The sequence below is a fragment of the Tachypleus tridentatus genome, chromosome 9, assembly GCF_004210375.1.
Source record: "Tachypleus tridentatus isolate NWPU-2018 chromosome 9, ASM421037v1, whole genome shotgun sequence".
Lineage (NCBI taxonomy): Eukaryota > Metazoa > Arthropoda > Merostomata > Xiphosura > Limulidae > Tachypleus > Tachypleus tridentatus.
Window position 1 is genome coordinate 2,136,763 of NC_134833.1, and position 22,571 is coordinate 2,159,333.

At 26.1% G+C, this 22,571-nt stretch overlaps 1 protein-coding gene across 1 annotated transcript in view; it reads left to right on the top strand.

The window, feature by feature from the left end:
- The first annotated feature begins 5,904 nt into the window (after positions 1-5,904).
- Positions 5,905-22,571, top strand: part of LOC143224652 (uncharacterized) — a 46,471-nt gene continuing 29,804 nt past the window's right edge. The window contains exon 1 of the mRNA XM_076452790.1: positions 5,905-5,957. The gene's annotated coding sequence lies outside the window, so the exon portion shown is untranslated. The remainder of the gene's footprint in view (positions 5,958-22,571) is intronic.

Sequence of the window (22,571 nt, forward strand, 5' to 3'; positions counted from 1 at the left end):
AACTGAACTGAACTGATAGTAGTTACTACTCATATCTTACATATATTAAATAAGTATGAACTGAACTGATAGTAGTTACTACTCATACCCTTACATGTATTAAATCAATATGAACTGATCTGAGTGTAGTTACTACTCATATCTTACATATATTTAATAAATATTAACTGAACTGATAGTAGTTACTACTCATATCTTACATGTATTATTTAAGTATGAACTGAAGTGATAATAGTTACTACTCATATCTCACATATATTAAATAAGTTTTAACTGAACTCATAGAAGTTACTACTCATATCTTACATATATTATATAAGTATGAACTGAACTGATATTAGTCACTTCTCACATCTCACATGTATTAAATAAGTTTGAACCAAAATGATAGTAGTTACTACTCATATCTTACATGTTTTAAATAAGTATGAACTGAACTGAGTAGTTACTACTCATATCTTACATGTATTAAATAAGTTTGAACCAAAATGATAGTAGTTACTACTCATATCTTACATATATTAAATAAGTATGAACTGAACTTATTGTAGTTACTACTCATATCTTACATATATTAAAAAGTATGAACTGAACTGAGAGTAGTTACTACTCATATCTTATATATATTAAATAAGTATGAACTGAACTGATAGTAGTCACTATTCATATCTTACATGTATTAAATAAGTATGAACTGAACTGATAGTAGTTACTACTCATATCTCACATATATTAAATAAGTTTGAACTCAACTCATAGAAGTTACTACTGATATCTTACATGTATTAAATAAATATGAACTGAACTGATAGTAGTTACTACTCATATCTTACATGTATTAAATAAGTGTGAACTTGACTGATAGTAGTTACTACTCATATCTTACATATTTTTTAATAAATATGAACTGACCTGATTGTAGTTTACAACTACATATCTTATATGTATTAAATAAGTATGAACTGAACTGATAGTAGTTATACTCATATCTTACATATATTAAATAAGTGTGAACTTGACTGATAGTAGTTACTACTCATATCTTACATGTATTAAATAAGTATGAACTGAACTGATAGTAGTCACTACTCATATCTTACATGTATTAAATAAGTATGAACCAATATGATATAGTTACTACTCATATCTTACATGTATTAAATAAGTATGAACTGAACTGATAGTAGTTACCACTCATATCTTACATATATTAAATAAGTATTAACTCAACTGATAGTAGTCACTACTCATATCTTACATATATTAAATAAGTATGAACTGAACTTATTGTAGTTACTACTCATATCTTACATATATTAAATAAGTAGTGTAAAACTGAACTGATAGTAGTCACTCCTCATATCTTACATGTATTAAATAAATATAAACTGAACTGATTCTAGTTACTACTCATATCTTACATGTATTAAATAAGTGTGAACTGAACTGATAGTACCAACTACTCATATCTTACATATATTAAATGAATATGAACTGAACTGATAGTAGTTACTACTCATATCTTACATGTATTAAAGTAAGTATGAACTGAACTGATTGTAGTTACCACTCATATCTTACATATATTAAATAAGTATGAACTGAACTGATAGTAGTCACTACTCATATCTTACATATATTAAATAAGTTTGAACTGAACTGATAGTAGTTACTACTCATCTTACATGTATCAAGTAAGTATGAACTGAACTGATAGTAGTTACTACTCATATCTTACATATATTAAATAAAGTGGAACTGAACTGATATTTGTCACTTCTACTCATATCTTACATGTATTAAATAAATATGAACTGAACTTATTGTAGTTACCACTCATATCTTAGATATATTAAATAAGTATAAACTGAACTGATATTAGTCACTACTCATATCTTACATTTATGAAATAACTATGAACTGAACTGATTCTAATTACTACTCATATCTTACATGTATTAAATAAGTATGAACTTAACTGATAGTACCAACTACTCATATCTTACATGTATTAAATAAGTATGAACTGAACTGATAGTACCAACTACTCATATCTTACATGTATTAAATGAGTATGAACTGAACTGATAGTAGTTACTACTCATATCTTACATATATTAAATTAATATGAACTGAACTGATAGTAGTTACTACTCATATCTTACATATATTAAATTAATATGAACTGAACTGATAGTAGTTAGTGTACTCATATCTTACATGTATTAAGTAAGTATGAACTGAACTTATTGTAGTTACCACTCATATCTTACATATATTAAATAAGTATAAACTGAACTGATATTAGTCACTACTCATATTTTACATATATTAAATGAGTAAAACTAAACTGATAGTAGTCACTATTCATATCTTACATGTATTATTTAAGTATGAACTGAAGTGATAGTAGTTACTACTCATATCTCACATATATTAAATAAGTTTGAACTGAACTCATAGAAGTTACTACTCATATCTTACATATATTAAATAAGTATGAACTGAACTGATATTAGTCACTACTCATATCTCACATGTATTAAATAAGTTTGAACCAAAAACTGATAGTAGTTACTACTCATATCTTACATGTTTTAAATAAGTATGAACTGAACTGAGAGTAGTTACTACTCATATCTTACATGTATTAAATAAGTTTGAACCTGAACTGATAGTAGTTACTACTCATATCTTACATGTATTAAATAAGTATGAACTGAACTGATTGTAGTTACTACTCATATCTTACATGTATTAAATAAGTATGAACTGAACTTATTGTAGTTACTACTCATATCTTACATGTATTAAAAAAGTATGAACTGAACTGATAGTAGTTACTACTCATATCTTACATGTATTAAAAATATTGAACCAAAATGATAGTAGTTACCACTCATATCTTACATGTATTAAGTAAGTGTGAACTGAACTGATAGTAGTTACTACTCATATCTTACATATATTAGATAAGTTTGAACTGAACTGATAGTAGTTACTACTCATATCTTACATGTATTAAGTAAGTATGAACTGAACTGATTGTAGTTACCACTCATATCTTACATATATTAAATAAGTACAAACTGAACTGATATTAGTCACTACTCATATCTTACATGTATTAAATAAATATAAACTGAACTGATTCTAGTTACTACTCATATCTTACATGTATTAAATAAGTGTGAACTTAACTGATAGTACCAACTACTCATATCTTACATATGTATTAAATGAGTATGAACTGAACTGATAGTAGTTACTACTCATATCTTACATATATTAAATGAATATGAACTGAACTGATAGTAGTTACTACTCATATCTTACATGTATTAAGTAAGTATGAACTGAACTCATTGTAGTTACCACTCATATTTTACATATATTAAATAAGTATGAACTGAACTGATAGTAGTCACTACTCATATCTTACATGTATTAAGTAAGTATGAACTGAACTAATTGTAGTTACTACTCATATCTTACATGTATTAAATAAGTATGAACTGAACTTATTGTAGTTACTACTCATATCTTACATGTATTAAAAAAAGTATGAACTGAACTGATAGTAGTTACCACTCATATCTTACATATATTAAATAAGTATGAACTGAACTGATAGTAGTCACTACTCATATCTTACATCTATTAAATAAGTGTGAACTTGACTTGTAGTAGTTACTACTGATATTTTACATATGTTAAATAAGTGTCAATTAGACGGATAGTAGTTACTACTCATATCTTACATGTATTAAATAAGTATAAACTGAACTGATAGTAGTTACTACTCATGTCTTACATATATTAAATAAGTATAAACTGAACTGATATTAGTCACATCTCATATTTTAAATGTATTAAATAAATATCAACTGAACTTATTGTAGTTACTACTCATATCTTACATATATTAAATAAGTTTGAACTGAACTGATAGCAGTTAGTACTCATATCTTACATGTATTAAGAAAGTTTGAACTGAACTTATTGTAGTTACTACTCATATCTTACACATATTAAAGGAGTATAAACTGAATTGATAATAGTCACTACTCATATCTTACATGTATTATTTAAGTATGAACTGAACTGATAGTAGTTACTACTCATATCTTGCATGTATTAAATAAATATCAACTGAACTGATTGTAGTTACTACTCATATCTTACATATATTAAATAAGTATGAACTGAAGTGATAGTAGTCACTACTCATAACTTACATGTATTAAATAAGTATGAACTGAACTTATTGTAGTTACTACTCATATCTTACTTGTATTAAATAAATGTGAACTTGACTGATTAGTAGTTAGTACTCATATCTTACATGTATTAAATAAGTATGAACTGAACTATTGTAGTTACTACTCATATCTTACATGTATTAAAAAAAGTATGAGCTGAAGTGATAGTAGTTACTTTGTAACTTATAATACTAGATAGAATTACAGTGTTATATTAGTTATTCTGGATACATATAACTCTTAATACTAAATAAAAGTACAGTGTTACAATAGTTATTCTTGGTATCTATAACTTAATAGTGAAGTGGTACTATATTCGTTACAATGGTAAAGTGGTACTCTATTTGTTACATCACTGAAGCCAAGGACCAAATTACTTTGAAGGTAGGTTCCATCCCAACAATCTTAAAACAGTGTTTAAGACTGTAACATATCCAAAAGCATAACAATTTTATAACAGAGTGTTTAATAGAGTAAAATCACAATTAAACTCACAACTTCACACCAAAAGTGCTACAAAACCAGTTTATCAGATGTTATGGACTCCAAAACACTAGGACAACAATAAATGGCTTTTATGTCAACTCACTCTGCAGCAACTTTCCTACAGACTATTTGTCACAATCTACAGATGATAAAACTATAAACATTGGCATGAAGCAGGCACTGATCTCGAATCTATAACTATGTTTTACGAATGTAATCCAAGAAACTTACATCACAGATGTGCTATTTAGTAGACATTTACTACGTTCACTAATGCAGTTTCCATGGATGTTTAACTTACATCACAGATGTGCTATTTAGTAGACATTTACTACGTTCACTAATGCAGTTTCCATGGATGTTTAACTTACATCACAGATGTGCTATTTAGTAGACATTTACTACGTTCACTAATGCAGTTTCCATGGATGTTTAACTTACATCACAGATGTGCTATTTACTAGAAATCTACTACGTTCACTAATGCAGTTTCCATGGATGTTTAACTTACATCACAGATGTGCTATTTAGTAGACATCTACTACGTTCACTAATGATTTCCATGGGTGTTTATTTATGCCTTATATTTGCTTGAACATGGAACTTTGGTAATTTTTCAAGATTTTCGACTGGCCTTGGCGTTCTTCGCTGGAGATAATTATGATTGTAACTATGTTTCAGAATATGGTGCACAATAATACAGTACAATAAACAATAGAAAAATCAGTTCCATTGAGAATTATTAAGACGGAAAAAGAAATTCCACGGAAAACATCAACGAAGTAAGGAACAGATACGTCAATAATGGAAGACTCACTTCCACTGAGAATGATTATGATGGAAGAAGTCCTTTCACTGGGAACAATCAAAGATGGATAAAGAGATCCAACTTGCAATTCGGATCATGGTTGTAATACAGTTCAATACAAATCTTATTCCTCTAACATAATATGTATACATGGACACATTACTAGTGTCAGGATGTCAACGGATAAAATGTCTTTTTGTGATGTCTACTTTACGTCATATTGATAATTACAGTAAAAAACAAACTTCTATATGGTATAATACGTTCACAAGCCTCATTCTCGTGCTTCTCAACTCACGTGACCACCCGCACAAGTGTTGTGGTGTTTCTTCCCCAGCTGTAGGTAGAGGTTGACTCTCTCCAATATTTGCTTTCTGATATCAGGATTTACAACAACCAAGGTAGTAATGTAAAAAAAATACTACAGTAGAAAAGTATTAGTGTAAAAAAAATAGTAGAGTAGGAATGTATTAGTGTAATAAATAGCAACACTACGATTGTAATAATATGATAAAATACTACAGTAGGAATGTAGTAATGCAATAAAATACTACAGTAGAAATGTATTAGTGTAAAAAATACTACAGTAGGAATGTATTAGTATAATAAATGGCAACACTACGATTGTAATAATATAATAAAATACTACAGTCGGAATGTAGTAATGTAATAAAATACTACAGTAGAAATGTATTAGTGTAAAAATATACTACAGTAGGAATGTATTAGTATAATAAATGGCAACACTACGATTGTAATAATATAATAAAATACTACAGTCGGAATGTAGTAATGTAACAAAAATACTACAGTAAAAAAAAATGTATTAGTGTAAAAAATATACTACAGTAGGAATGTATTAGTGTAATAAATGGCAACATTACGATTGTAATAATATAATAAAATACTACAGTCTGAATGTAGTAACGCAATAAAAATACTACAGTAAAAAATGTATTAGTGTAAAAATATACTACAGTAGGAATGTGTTAGTGTAATAAATGACAACACTACGAATGTAGTAACGTAATTGAATACTACAGTAGCAATTTACTCGTGTACTACTACAAATGTAATGATGTAATAAAATACTACAGTGGGAATGTATTAGTGTAATAAATGACAACACTACAAATGTAATAATATAATAAAATACTACAGTATGAATGTAGTAGTGTAAGAAATTACAAAACTAGGAATGTAATTATGTAATAGAATACTACAGTATGAATGAATTAGTGTAATAACTAGCAACACTACGAATGTAATAATGTAACAAAATACTACAGTAGGAATGTATTACATTAATAAATGACAAACACTACAAATATAATAATGTAATAAAATACTATAGTATGATTGAACTAGTGTAATACATTACTACACTACCAATGTAATAATGTAAAAAAATACTACCATAGGAATGCAGTAGTGTAAAAATGACAAACGTAAGAGTATAATAATGTAATAAAATACTACAGTAGGATTGCAGTGGTTAAATAGGAACTTTATAATATAATAATGAACTGTACTGGTAGTTGATAATACCCAGGTCGTATATCTATTAAATAGGTATGAATTGAGATTTTAGTTAATAGTAATCAGGTCTTACTTCTATTAAGTATGTATGAACTGAACTGGTAGTTGATAGTACTCAGGTTTTACATGTATTAACTAAGTTTGAACTGAACTGTTAGTTTATAGTACACAAATCTTACATGTATGAAATATGTATAAACTTAACTGTATAGTTTATAGCAGTCAGGTCTTACCTCCATCAAATAACTGTGAACTTAACTATTAGTTAATAGTACTCAGGAGTTACATGTATTAAATAAGGATGAACTTAACTGGTAGTTGACAATACTCAGGGCTTACATGTATTAAATAAGAATGAACTTATCTGGTTGTTGATAGTACACAGATCTTACATGTATTAAATAACTATGAACTGAAGTTGTAGTAGATAGTACTCAGGTATTTTATGTATGAACCAAGTGTGAACGTAATTGGTAGTTGATAGTACACAGGTCTTAGATGTTTTAAATAAGTATGAACTTAACTGGAAGTTAATAGTACTCAGGTGTTAAATGTATCAACCAAGTATGAGTTTAACTGGTAGTTGATTATATTCAGGTCTTAATTCTATTAAAAAAGTATGAACTGAACTGAGAGTAGTTATTAATAATATCTTATATGTATTAATAAGTATGAATTGAACTGATAGTAGTTACTACTCATATCTTACATGTATTAAATAAGTATGAACTGAACTGATAGTAGTTACTAATCATATCTTACATGTATTAAATATATATTAACTTAACTGATATTAGTTACCACTCATATCTTACATATATTAAATAAGTATGAACTGAACTGATAGTAGTTACTACTCATACCTTACATGTATTAAATCAATATGAACTGATCTGAGTGTAGTTACTACTCATATCTTACATATATTAAATAAGTATGAACTGAACTGATAGTAGTTACTACTCATACCTTACATGTATTAAATCAATATGAACTGATCTGAGTGTAGTTACTACTCATATCTTACATATATTTAATAAATATTAACTGAACTGATAGTAGTTACTACTCATATCTTACATGTATTGAATAAGTATGAACTGAACTTATTGTAGTTACTATTCATATCTTACATGTATTAAATAAGTATGATCTGACTGATATTAGTCACTACTCATATCTTACATGTATTAAATAAGTTTGAACCAAAATGATAGTAGTCACTACTCATATCTTACATGTATTAAATAAGTATCAACTGAATTGATAGTAGTTACTACTCATATCTTACATATATTAAATAAATATGAACTGAAGTGATTGTAGTTACTACTGATATCTTACATGTATTAAATATATATTAACTTAACTAATAGTAGTCACTACTCATATCTTACATGTATTAAATAAATATGAACTGATACTAGTTACTACGCATATCTTACATGTATTAAGTATGAACTGAACTGAACTAAACTGATAGTAGTTACTACTCATATCTCACATATATTAAATAAGTTTGAACTGAACTGATAGTAGTTACTACTCATATTTTTCATGTATTAAATAAGTATGAACTGAACTTATTGTAGTTGCTACTCATATTTTACATATATTAAATGAGTAAAACTAAACTGATAGTAGTCACTATTCATATCTTACATGTATTATTTAAGTATGAACTGAAGTGATAGTAGTTACTACTCATATCTCACATATATTAAATAAGTTTGAACTGAACTCACAGTAGTTACTACTCATATCTTACATATATTATATAAGTATCAACTGAACTGATATTAGTCACTTCTCACATCTCACATGTATTAAATAAGTTTGAACCAAAATGATAGTAGTTACTACTCATATCTTACATGTTTTAAATAAGTATGAACTGAACTGAGAGTAGTTACTACTCATATCTTACATGTATTAAATAACTTTGAACCAAAATGATAGTAGTTACTACTCATATCTTACATATATTAAATAAGTTTGAACCAAAATGATAGTAGTCACTACTCATATCTTACATGTATTAAATAAGTATGAACTGAACTTATTGTAGTTACTACTCATATCTTACATATATTAAAAAAGTATGATCTGAACTGATATTAGTCACTACTCATATATTACATGTATTAAATAAATATGAACTGAACTGATTGTAGTTACTACTCATATCTTACATGTATTAAATATATATTAACTTAACTGATATTAGTTACCACTCATATCTTACATATATTAAATAAGTATGAACTGAACTGATAGTAGTTACTACTCATACCTTACATGTATTAAATCAATATGAACTGATCTGAGTGTAGTTACTACTCATATCTTACATATATTAAATAAGTATGAACTGAACTGATAGTAGTTACTACTCATATCTTACATGAATTAAATCAATATGAACTGATCTGAGTGTAGTTACTACTCATATCTTACATATATTTAATAAATATTAACTGAACTGATAGTAGTTACTACTCATATCTTACATGTATTGAATAAGTATGAACCAAAATGATAGTAGTCACTACTCATATCTTACATGTATTAAATAAGTATGAACTGAACTTATTGTAGTTACTACTCATATCTTACATGTATTGAATAAGTATGAACTGAACTTATTGTAGTTACTATTCATATCTTACATGTATTAAATAAATATGAACTGATACTAGTTACTACACATATCTTACATGTATTAAGTATGAACTGAACTGAACTGAACTGATAGTAGTTACTACTCATATCTTACATATATTAAATAAGTATGAACTGAACTGATAGTAGTTACTACTCATACCTTACATGTATTAAATCAATATGAACTGATCTGAGTGTAGTTACTACTCATATCTTACATATATTTAATAAATATTAACTGAACTGATAGTAGTTACTACTCATATCTTACATGTATTATTTAAGTATGAACTGAAGTGATAATAGTTACTACTCATATCTTACATATATTAAATAAGTTTTAACTGAACTCATAGAAGTTACTACTCATATCTTACATATATTAATATAAGTATGAACTGAACTGATATTAGTCACTCTCATATCTTACATGTATTAAATAAGTTTGAACCAAAATGATAGTAGTTACTACTCATATCTTACATGTATTAAATAAGTATGAACTGAACTGATAGTAGTTACTACTCATATCTTACATGTATTAAATAAGTTTGAACTGAACTGATAGTAGTTACTACTCATATCTTACATATATTAAATAAGTATGAACTGAACTGATTGTAGTTACTACTCATATCTTACATGTATTAAATATATATGAACTGAACTGATAGTAGTCACTACTCATATCTTACATGTATTAAATAAATATGAACTGATACTAGTTACTACTCATATCTTACATGTATTAAATATGAACTGAACTGAACTGAACTGATAGTAGTTACTACTCATATCTCACATATATTAAATAAGTTTGAACTGAACTGATAGTAGTTACTACTCATATCTTACATGTATTAAATAAGTATGAACTGAACTTATTGTAGTTACTACTCATATCTTACATATATTAAATAAGTAAAACTGAACTGATAGTAGTCACTACTCATATCTTACATGTATTATTTAAGTATGAACTGAACTGATAGTAGTTACTACTCATATCTTACATATATTAAATAAGTATGAACTGAACTGATAGTAGTTACTACTCATATCTTACATATATTAAATAAGTATGAACTGAACTGATATTAGTCACTTCTCATATCTTACATGTATTAAATAAGTATGAACTGAACTGATAGTAGTTACTACTCATATCTTACATGTTTTAAATAAGTATGAACTGAACTGATAGTAGTTACTACTCATATCTTACATGTATTAAATAAGTTTGAACCAAAATGATAGTAGTTACTACTCATATCTTACATATATTAAATAAGTTTGAACTGAACTGATAGTAGTCACTACTCATATCTTACATGTATTAAATAAGTATGAACTGAACTTATTGTAGTTACTACTCATATCTTACATATATTAAAAAAGTATGAACTGAACTGATATTAGTCACTACTCATATCTTACATGTATTAAATAAATATGAACTGAACTGATTGTAGTTACTACTCATATCTTACATGTATTAAATATATATGAACTTAACTGATAGTAGTTACCACTCATATCTTACATATATTAAATAAGTATGAACTGAACTGATAGTAGTTACTACTCATATCTTACATGTATTAAATAATATGAACTGAACTGAGTGTAGTTACTACTCATATCTTACATATATTAAATAAGTATGAACTGAACTGATAGTAGTTACTACTCATATCTTACATGTATTAAATCAATATCAACTGAACTGAGTGTAGTTACTACTCATATCTTACATATATTTAATAAATATGAACTGAACTGATAGTAGTTACTACTCATATCTTACATGTATTAAATAAGTATGAACTGAACTGATAGTAGTCACTACTCATATCTTACATGTATTAAATAAGTATGAACTGAACTTATTGTAGTTACTACTCATATCTTACATGTATTAAATAAGTATGAACTGAACTTATTGTAGTTACTATTCATATCTTACATGTATTAAATAAATATGAACTGATACTAGTTACTACACATATCTTACATGTATTAAGTATGAACTGAACTGAACTGAACTGATAGTAGTTACTACTCATATCTTACATATATTAAATAAGTATGAACTGAACTGATAGTAGTTACTACTCATATCTTACATGTATTAAATAATATGAACTGAACTGAGTGTAGTTACTACTCATATCTTACATATATTTAATAAATATGAACTGAACTGATAGTAGTTACTACTCATATCTTACATGTATTAAATAAGTATGAACTGAACTGATAGTAGTTACTACTCATATCTTACATATATTAAATAAGTTTGAACTGAACTGATAGAAGTTACTACTCATATCTTACATATATTATATAAGTATGAACTGAACTGATATTAGTCACTTCTCATATCTTACATGTATTAAATAAGTTTGAACCAAAATGATAGTAGTTACTACTCATATCTTACATGTTTTAAATAAGTATGAACTGAACTGATAGTAGTTACTACTCATATCTTACATGTATTAAATAAGTTTGAACCAAAATGATAGTAGTTACTACTCATATCTTACATATATTAAATAAGTATGAACTGAACTTATTGTAGTTACTACTCATATCTTACATATATTAAAAGTATGAACTGAACTGATAGTAGTTACTACTCATATCTTATATATATTAAATAAGTATGAACTGAACTGATAGTAGTCACTACTCATATCTTACATGTATTAAATAAGTATGAACTGAACTGATAGTAGTTACTACTCATATCTTACATATATTAAATAAGTTTGAACTGAACTGATAGTAGTTACTACTCATATCTTACATGTATTAAATAAATATGAACTGAACTGATAGTAGTTACTACTCATATCTTACATATATTAAATAAGTATGAACTGAACTGATAGTAGTCACTACTCATATCTTACATGTATTAAATAAGTATGAACTGAACTGATAGTAGTTACTACTCATATCTTACATATATTAAATAAGTTTGAACTGAACTGATAGAAGTTACTACTCATATCTTACATGTATTAAATAAATATGAACTGAACTGATAGTAGTTACTACTCATATCTTACATGTATTAAATAAGTATCAACTGACTGATAGTAGTTACTACTCATATCTTACATATTTTTTAATAAATATGAACTGAACTGATTGTAGTTACAACTCATATCTTATATGTATTAAATAAGTATGAACTGAACTGATAGTAGTTACTACTCATATCTTACATATATTAAATAAGTATGAACTGACTGATAGTAGTTACTACTCATATCTTACATGTATTAAATAAGTATGAACTGAACTGATAGTAGTCACTACTCATATCTTACATGTATTAAATAAGTATGAACCAATATGATAGTACTCACTACTCATATCTTACATGTATTAAATAAATATGAACTGAACTGATAGTAGTTACTACTCATATCTTACATATATTTAATAAGTATTAACTGAACTGATAGTAGTTACTACTCATATCTTACATGTATTAAATAAGTATGAACTGAACTTATTGTAGTTACTACTCATATCTTACATATATTAAATAAGTAAAACTGAACTGATAGTAGTCACTACTCATATCTTACATGTATTAAATAAATATGAACTGAACTGATTCTAGTTACTACTCATATCTTACATGTATTAAATAAGTATGAACTTAACTGATAGTAGTTACTACTCATATCTTACATATATTAAATAATATGAACTGAACTGATAGTAGTTACTACTCATATCTTACATGTATTAAATAAGTATGAACTGAACTGATTGTAGTTACTACTCATATCTTACATATATTAAATAAGTATGAACTGAACTGATAGTAGTCACTACTCATATCTTACATATATTAAATAAGTATGAACTGAACTGATAGTAGTTACTACTCATCTTACATGTATTAAATAAGTATGAACTGAACTGATAGTAGTTACTACTCATATCTTACATATATTAAATAAGTTTGAACTGAACTGATAGTAGTTACTACTCATATCTTACATATATTAAATAAGTATGAACTGAACTGATATTTGTCACTTCTCATATCTTACATGTATTAAATAAATATGAACTGAATTGATTGTAGTTACTACTCATATCTTACATGTATTAAATAAGTATGAACTGAACTTATTGTAGTTACCACTCATATCTTACATATATTAAATAAGTATAAACTGAACTGATATTAGTCACTACTCATATCTTACATTTATTAAATAAGTATGAACTGAACTGATTCTAGTTACTACTCATATCTTACATGTATTAAATAAGTATGAACTGAACTGATAGTACCAACTACTCATATCTTACATGTATTAAATAAGTATGAACTGAACTGATAGTACCAACTACTCATATCTTACATGTATTAAATAAGTATGAACTGAACTGATAGTAGTTACTACTCATATCTTACATATATTAAATTAATATGAACTGAACTGATAGTAGTTACTACTCATATCTTACATATATTAAATTAATATGAACTGAACTGATAGTAGTTACTACTCATATCTTACATGTATTAAATAAGTATGAACTGAACTTATTGTAGTTACTACTCATATCTTACATATATTAAATAAGTATGAACTGAACTGATAGTAGTTACTACTCATATCTTACATGTATTAAATAAGTATGAACTGAACTGATTGTAGTTACTACTCATATCTTACATATATTAAATTAAACTGAACTGATATTAGTCACTACTCATATCTTACTGAACTGATAGTAGTTAACACTACTCATATCTTACATGTATTAAATAAATATGAACTGAACTGATAGTAGTTACTACTCATATCTTACATATTATTAAATAAGTATGAACTGAACTGATTGTAGTTACTACTCCTTATCTTACATATATTAAATAAGTATGAACTGAACTGATAGTAGTTACTACTCATATCTTACATGTATATTAAATAAGTATGAACTGAACTGATAGTAGTTACTACTCATATCTTACATGTATTTAGTATGAATGAACTGATAGTGAACTGAACTGATAGTAGTTACTACTCATATCTTACATATATTAAATAAGTATGAACTGAACTGATAGTAGTTACTACTCATATCTTACATGTATTATTAAATAAGTATGAACTGAACTGAACTTAGTAGTTACTACTCATATCTTACATATATTAAATAAGTATGAACTGAACTGATAGTAGTCACTACTCATATCTTACATGTATTAAATAAGTATGAACTGAACTGATTCTAGTTACTACTCATATCTTACATGTATTAAATAAGTATGAACTGAACTGATAGTAGTTACTACTCATATCTTACATGTATTAAATAAGTATGAACTGAACTGATAGTAGTTACTACTCATATCTTACATGTATTAAATAAGTATGAACTGAACTGATAGTAGTTACTACTCATATCTTACATATATTAAAATAATATGAACTGAACTGATAGTAGTTACTACTCATATCTTACATATATTAAATAAGTATGAACTGAACTGATAGTAGTTACTACTCATATCTGAACTGAACATTGTAGTTACTACTCATATCTTACATATATTAAATAAGTATGAACTGAACTGATAGTAGTTACTACTCATATCTTACATGTATTAAATAAGTATGAACTGAACTGATTGTAGTTACTACTCATATCTTACATATATTAAATAAGTACAAACTGAACTGATATTAGTCACTACTCATATCTTACATGTATTAAATAAATATGAACTGAACTGTTACTACTCATATCTTACATGTATTAAATAAGTATGAACTTAACTGATAGTTACTACTCATATCTTACATGTATTAAATAAGTATGAACTGAACTGATAGTAGTTACTACTCATATCTTACTTGAACTGATAGTAGTTACTACTCATATCTTACATGTATTAAATAAGTATGAACTGAACTGATTGTAGTTACTACTCATATTTTACATATATTAAATAAGTATGAACTGAACTGATAGTAGTCACTACTCATATTTTACATATATTAAATGAGTAAAACTAAACTGATAGTAGTCACTATTCATATCTTACATGTATTAAAGAAGTATGAACTGAACTGATAGTAGTTACTACTCATATCTTACATATATTAAATAAGTTTGAACTGAACTGATAGAAGTTACTACTCATATCTTACATATATTAAATAAGTATGAACTGAACTGATATTAGTCTACTCATATCTTACATGTATTAAATAAGTATGAACCAAAATGATAGTAGTTACTACTCATATCTTACATGTTTTAATAAGTATGAACTGAACTGAGAGTAGTTACTACTCATATCTTACACGTATTAAATAAGTATGAACTGAACTGATAGTAGTTACTACTCATATCTTACATGTATTAAGTAAGTATGAACTGAACTGATTGTAGTTACTACTCATATCTTACATGTATTAAATAAGTATGAACTGAACTTATTGTAGTTACTACTCATATCTTACATGTATTAAAAAAGTATGAACTGAACTGATAGTAGTTACTACTCATATCTTACATGTATTAAAAAAATATTGAACCAAACTGATAGTAGTTACTACTCATATCTTACATGTATTAAATAAGTATGAACTGAACTGATAGTAGTTACTACTCATATCTTACATATATTAAATAAGTTTGAACTGAACTGATAGTAGTTACTACTCATATCTTACATGTATTAAGTAAGTATGAACTGAACTGATTGTAGTTACCACTCATATCTTACATATATTAAATAAGTACAAACTGAACTGATATTAGTCACTTCTCATATCTTACATGTATTAAATAAATATAAACTGAACTGATTCTAGTTACAACTCATATCTTACATGTATTAAATAAGTGTGAACTTAACTGATAGTACCAACTACTCATATCTTACATGTATTAAATAAGTATGAACTGAACTGATAGTAGTTACTACTCATATCTTACATATGTTAAATGAATATGAACTGAACTGATAGTAGTTACTACTCATATCTTACATGTATTAAATAAGTATGAACTGAACTGATTGTAGTTACTACTCATATCTTACATATATTAAATAAGTATGAACTGAACTGATAGTAGTCACTACTCATATCTTACATGTATTAAATAAGTATGAACTGAACTGATTGTAGTTACTACTCATATCTTACATGTATTAAATAAGTATGAACTGAACTTATTGTAGTTACTACTCATATCTTACATGTATTAAATAAGTATGAACTGAACTGATAGTAGTTACCACTCATATCTTACATATATTAAATAAGTATGAACTGAACTGATAGTAGTCACTACTCATATCTTACATGTATTAAATAAGTATGAACTTGACTTGTAGTAGTTACTACTGATATTTTACATATATTAAATAAGTGTCAATTGAACTGATAGTAGTTACTACTCATATCTTACATGTATTAAATAAGTATGAACTGAACTGATAGTAGTTACTACTCATATCTTACATATATTAAATAAGTATAAACTGAACTGATATTAGTCACATCTCATATTTTACATGTATTAAATAAATATCAACTGAACTTATTGTAGTTACTACTCATATCTTACATATATTAAATAAGTTTGAACTGAACTGATAGCAGTTACTACTCATATCTTACATGTATTAAGAAAGTTTGAACTGAACTTATTGTAGTTACTACTCATATCTTACACATATTAAAGGAGTATAAACTGAATTGATAATAGTCACTACTCATATCTTACATGTATTAATTTAAGTATGAACTGAACTGATAGTAGTTACTACTCATATCTTGCATGTATTAAATAAATATGAACTGAACTGATTGTAGTTACTACTCATATCTTACATATATTAAATAAGTATGAACTGAACTGATAGTAGTTACTACTCATATCTTACATGTATTAAATAAGTATGAACTGAACTTATTGTAGTTACTACTCATATCTTACTTGTATTAAATAAATGTGAACTTGACTGATTGTAGTTAGTACTCATATCTTACATGTATTAAATAAGTATGAACTGAACTTATTGTAGTTACTACTCATATCTTACATGTATTAAAAAAGTATGAGCTGAAGTGATAGTAGTTACCACTCATATCTTACATATATTAAATAAGTATGAACTGAACTGATAGTAGTCGCTACTCACATCTTACATCTATTAAATAAGTTTGAACCAAAGTGATAGCAGTCACTACTCATATCTTACATGTATTAAATAAGTATAAACTGAACTGATATTAGTCACTACTCATATCTTACATTTATTAAATAAGTATGAACTGAACTGATAGTAGTTACTACTCATATCTTACATATATTAAATTAATATGAACTGAACTGATAGTAGTTACTACTCATATCTTACATATATTAAATAAGTATAAACTGAACTGATAATAGTCACTACTCATATCTTACATGTATTACTTAAGTTTGAACTGAACTGATAGTAGTTACTACTCATATCTTGCATATATTAAATAAGTATGAACTGAACTTATTGTAGTTACTACTCATATCTTACATGTATTAAAAAGTATGAACTGAACTGATACTAGTCACTTCTCATATCTTACATGCATTAAATAAATATGAACTGAATTGATTATAGTTACTACTGATATCTTACATTTATTAAATAAATATGAACTGAAATTACAGTAGTTACTACTCATATCTTACATGTATTAAATAAGTATGAAGTGAACTGATAGTAGTTACTACTCATATCTTACTTGTATTAAATAAGTGTGAACTTGACTGATTGTAGTTACTACTCATATTTTACATGTATTAAATAAGTATGAACTGTACTTATTGTAGTTACTACTCATATCTTACTTATATTAAATAAGTGTAAACTTGATTGATAGTAGTTACTACTCATATCTTACATATATTAGATAAGTTTGAACTGAACTGGTAGTAGTTACTTCTCATATCTTACATATATTAAATAAGTATGAACTGAACTGATATTTGTCACTTCTCATATCTTACATGTATTAAATAAATATGAACTGAATTGATTGTAGTTACAACTCATATCTTACATGTATTAAATAAGTATGAACTAAACTTATTGTAGTTACTACTCATATCTTACATATATTAAATAAGTATAAACTGAACTGATATTAGTCACTACTCATATCTTACATTTATGAAATAAATATCAACTGAACTGATTCTAGTTACTACTCATATCTTACATGTATTAAATAAGTATGAACTTAACTGATAGTACCAACTACTCATATCTTACATGTATTAAATGAGTATGAACTGAACTGATAGTACCAACTACTCATATCTTACATGTATTAAATGAGTATGAACTGAACTGATAGTAGTTACTACTCATATCTTACATATATTAAATTAATATGAACTGAACTGATAGTAGTTACTACTCATATCTTACATATATTAAATTAATATGAACTGAACTGATTGTAGTTACTACTCATATCTTACATGTATTAAGTAAGTATGAACTGAACTGATTGTAGTTACCACTCATATCTTACATATATTAAATAAGTATGAACTGAACTGATAGTAGTCACTACTCATATCTTACATATATTAAATAAGTTTGAACTGAACTGATAGTAGTTAGTACTCATATCTTACATGTATTAAATAAGTATGAACTGAACTTATTGTAGTTACTACTCATATCTTACACATATTAAAGGAGTATAAACTGAATTGATAATAGTCACTACTCATATCTTACATGTATTATTTAAGTATGAACTGAACTGATAGTAGTTACTACTCATATCTTGCATGTATTAAATAAATATGAACTGAACTGATTGTAGTTACTACTCATATCTTACATATATTAAATAAGTATGAACTGAACTGATAGTAGTCACTACTCATATCTTACATGTATTAAATAAGTATGAACTGAACTGATAGTAGTTACTACTCATATCTTACATATATTAAATAAGTATAAACTGAACTGATATTAGTCACTACTCTCATATCTTACATGTATTAAATAAATATGAACTGAACTGATTCTAGTTACTACTCATATCTTACATGTATTAAATAAGTATGAACTGAACTGATAGTAGTTACTACTCATATCTTACATGTATTAAATGAGTATGAACTGAACTTATTGTAGTTACTACTCATATCTTACATATATTAAATAAGTATAAACTGAACTGATTTTAGTCACTACTCATATCTTACATTTATTAAATAAATATGAACTGAACTGATTCTAGTTACTACTCATATCTTACATGTATTAAATAAGTATGAACTGAACTGATAGTACCAACTACTCATATCTTACATGTATTAAATAAGTATGAACTGAACTGATATTAGTTACTACTCATATCTTACATATATTAAATTAATATGAACTGAACTGATAGTAGTTACTACTCATATCTTACACATATTAAATAAGTATAAACTGAACTGATATTAGTTACTACTCATATCTTACATTTATTAAATAAATATGAACTGAACTGATTGTAGTTACTACTCATATCTTACATGTATTATTTAAGTATGAACTGAACTGATAGTAGTTACTACTCATATCTTACATGTATTAAATAAGTATGAACTGAACTTATTGTAGTTACAACTCATATCTTACATGTATTAAATAAGTATGAACTGAACTGATAGTAGTTACTACTCATATCTTACATGTATTAAATAAGTTTGAACCAAAATGATAGTAGTCACTACTCATATCTTACATATAAAATTAATATGAACTGAACTGATAGTAGTTACTACTCATATCTTACATGTATTAAATAAGTATGAACTGAACTGATATTAATCACTTCTCATATATTACATGTATTAAATAAATATCAACTGAACTGATTGTAGTTACTACTCATATCTTACATGTATTAAATAAGTATGAACTGAACTTATTGTAATTACTACTCATATCTTACTTGTATTAAATAAGTGTGAACTTGACTGATTTTAGTTACTACTCATATCTTACATGTATTAAATAAGTATGAACTGAACTTATTGTAGTTACTACTCATATCTTACATATATTAAATAAGTATAAACTGAACTGATTTTAGTCACTACTCATATCTTACATATATTAAATAAGTATGAACTGATAGTACTCACTACTCATATCTTACATGTATTAAATAAGTATGAACTGAACTGATAATAGTTACTACTCATATCTTACATGTATTAAATAAGTATGAACTGAACTTATTGTAGTTACTACTCAATCTTACATATATTAAATAAGTGTAAACTTGACTGATAGTAGTTACTACTTATATCTTACATATATTAAATAAATATGAACTGAACTGATAGTAGTTACTTCTCATATCTTACATGTATTAAATAAATATGAACTGAATTGATTATAGTTACTACTGATATCTTACATGTATTAAATAAATATGAACTGAAATTACAGTAGTTACTACTCATATCTTACATGTATTAAATAAGTATGAAGTGAACTGATAGTAGTTACTACTCATATCTTGCTTGTATTAAATAAGTGTGAACTTGACTGATTGTAGTTACTACTCATATCTTACATATATTAAATAAGTATAAACTGAACTGATATTAGTCACTACTCATATCTTACATTTATTAAATAAATATGATCTGAACTGATAGTAGTTACTACTCATATCTTACATGTATTAAATAAGTATGAACTAAACTGATATTAATCACTTCTCATATATTACATGTATTAAATAAATATCAACTGAACTGATTGTAGTTACTACTCATATCTAATATGTATTAAATAAGTATGAACTGAACTTATTGTAGTTACTACTCACATCTTACATGTATTAAAAAGTATGAACTAAAGTGATAGTAGTTACCATTCATATCTTACATATATTAAATAAGTATGAACTGAACTGATAGTAGTCACTACTCACATCTTACATGTATTAAATAAGTTTGAACCAAAGTGATAGCCCTCACTACTCATATCTTACATGTATTAAATAAGTATGAACTGAACTTATTGTAGTTACTACTCATATCTTACACACATTAAATAAGTATAAACTGAACTGATAGTAGTTACTACTCATATCTTACATATATTAAATAAGTATGAACTGAACTGATAATAGTCACTACTCATATCTTACATGTATTAAATAAGTATGAACTGAACTGATAGTAGTTACTACTCATATCTTACATGTATTAAATAAGTATGAACTGAAAAACAGTAGTTACTACTCATATCTTACATGTATTAAATAAGTATGAACTGAACTGATAGTAGTTACTACTCATATCTTACATGTATTAAATAAGTGTGAACTTGACTGATTGTAGTTACTACTCATATTTTACATGTATTAAATAAGTATGAACTGAACTGATTCTAGTTACTACTCATATCTTACATGTATTAAATAAGTATGAACTTAACTGATAGTACCAACTACTCATATCTTACATGTATTAAATGAGTATGAACTGAACTGATATTAGTTACTACTCATATCTTACATATATTAAATTAATATGAACTGAACTGATAGTAGTTACTACTCATATCTTACACATATTAAATAAGTATAAACTGAACAGATATTAGTCACTACTCATATCTTACATTTATTAAATAAATATGAACTGAACTGATTGTAGTTACTACTCATATCTTACATGTATTAAATAAGTATGAACTGAACTGATAGTAGTTACTACTCATATCTTAC